Raw genomic sequence first — 2420 nt, forward strand, 5'->3', positions numbered from 1 at the left:
CCATTTTGAGTCAAATCAAGTCAACAAACATTTATTAAACACCTACTATATGTTAGATACTGTGTTATGCACTGAAAAATATATTTGTTCCTGGAGATATATAATGGATTGTCTTAGGGGGTTTTCAATATAGTTGGGAAATATTAACACATGAAACAATTAGAAAAAAGCAAGGAACTGAGCAGTGTGCTAATTTCTATCAATGTAATGTGAGTTGGGAAATGAGAGAAGTGTCATGGTTTAGAGTAGAGATAGCCTGATATAAGAAAAATAGCAGTGAAATTGGTCAAAGGCCTGAGTACTAGTTTTGATTCTACCTCTTACTAGGAGAAAGACCATAAGTGAGTCTTTTAATAATACTTCATATGTTTATTGTACTTGATGATTCTCAAATAACTGAACAAAAAAGTACTTAGTTTGCTCTTCAAGCAAACACTGAATTTGTCTGATGTATAATAGGAAAAATTCATTTTCTGGTATAAGCTAGACTAAATGGACTTTGGATTAATAGGATCATTGTTTTGGAACTAGCAGAGAACTTTGAGGTCAACTGGTTGAGGACTATTTAGAATTGTATTATTTATTAGTAATATTTCTATATGAAATCATTCTCTCAGCCTCCCAAGGTCAAGCTGAAAATCTACTTCAAGCTAAAGATACTTCCACCCACCCAAGCTATCAAACTGAGCTGAGACCTTTTGTCTTTTGATAAGACCTTAAAAGAATTAAAGGCAAGGCTGGTCAGACATGGTGAACTCTGACCCATTTGAAAATATATTAGCTCAGCCACATGGTGAGGGAAAGATTGGGCTGCTTTCTTCCTTATTTAGGCAAAGATTCATCTCCATTGTGATGAAGTAATGAGGGAGGAGTTGAGGTCTCTAAGTCTACCTCCTCATCAACTATTTATCAATTAGAAATGTCTTGGGATATCCTAAGGAGGGACTAAATAATATGCTTCCAATTGATATGTCTCTATAAAAGAATGTCAGGGTCTTTGTTTTTCAAGATGATAGACCACCAAGTTATTGGTCATATAGTAGACTAATCAAATTTTTTGTAGTCTTACCCAAGAACCAGGTGTGAGGTGATGAAGGGCTTCACCAGAGTGTAGCAATGTCTAGGTAAAGAAGAGAGCCTATATCAGAGGTGTTACAAAGGTGAAATCAATAGGCCTTGATTGGATTGGATTGGATTGGATTGGATTGGATTGGATTGGATTGGATTGGATTGGATTGGATTGGATTGAATGTGGGAGATGAAAGTGAGGAGTCCAGGAAGACTTCTAAGTTGAGAGTCTGAGGATGGGAAGGTGGTATTGCTCTCTATAATAAGCAAGAATGGGGTGAGGGTTTAGGGGGAAAGATACTTATCACTTCAAATTCTGAAATTCTGAAATACTTATTCTAAACATCCTGAGACAGATAAGGTATCATTATCCTCATTTTATATATAAGGCAATTGAGTTTCAGAGTAGTTGATCAAGTTACCCAAGGCTTCATGGCTGGCAAGTTATGGATCCAATATTTGACTCAAATTCCTCTGGCTCTCGACCCATAGTTATTTTCAATTTATCAATACTTTGAAATGATAGCATTTGCTTTACCTCATTTCTATAAGAAAAAAAAAAACATTATAAATAGAATAGCCCTTTTAACTATAATACCCTTTGTAAATGTTCTATTTGGCATTAAAACTTTTGAAAATGCAAATCAAAACAACTCTGAGGTACCACCTCATACCTAGCAGATTAGCTAAGGTGCCAGCAAAGGAAAGTAATTGATGTTGGAGGGGATGTGGCAAAATAGGGACATTTATGCATTGCTGGTGGAGATGTGAACTGATCCAACCATGCTGGATGGCAATTTGGAACTGTGCCCAAAGGGCACTAAACGACTGCCTGCCCTTTCATCCAGCCATACCACTGTTGGGTTTGTACTCTAAAGAGATAATAAGGAAAAAGACTTGTACAAAAATATTTATAGCCACGCTCTTTGTGGTGGCAAAACATTGGAAAATAAGGGTATTTCCTTCAATTGGGGAATGGCTGAACAAATCATGGTATCTGTTTGTTCCAGGTGGATGGAATACTACTGTGCTCAAAGGAATAATGAACTTGAGGAATTCCTGTGAACTGGAATGACCTCCAGGAATTGATGCACAGTGAAAGGAGCAGAACCAGAAAACATTATACACAGAGATGGATACACTGTGGTAAAATCAAATGTACTGGACTTCTCTACTAGCAGCAATGCAAGGATCCAGGACAGTTCTGAGGGACTTAGGAGAAAGAATGCTATTCACATCCAGAGAAAGAATTCTAGGAACAGAAGAAAAACAACTACTTGATCACATGGTTCAATGGGGATTCGATTGGGGATGTAGACTCTAAATAAATGATCACTCTAGTGCAAATATTA

This window comes from Gracilinanus agilis, chromosome 6 (assembly GCF_016433145.1).
Source record: "Gracilinanus agilis isolate LMUSP501 chromosome 6, AgileGrace, whole genome shotgun sequence".
NCBI lineage: Eukaryota > Metazoa > Chordata > Mammalia > Didelphimorphia > Didelphidae > Gracilinanus > Gracilinanus agilis.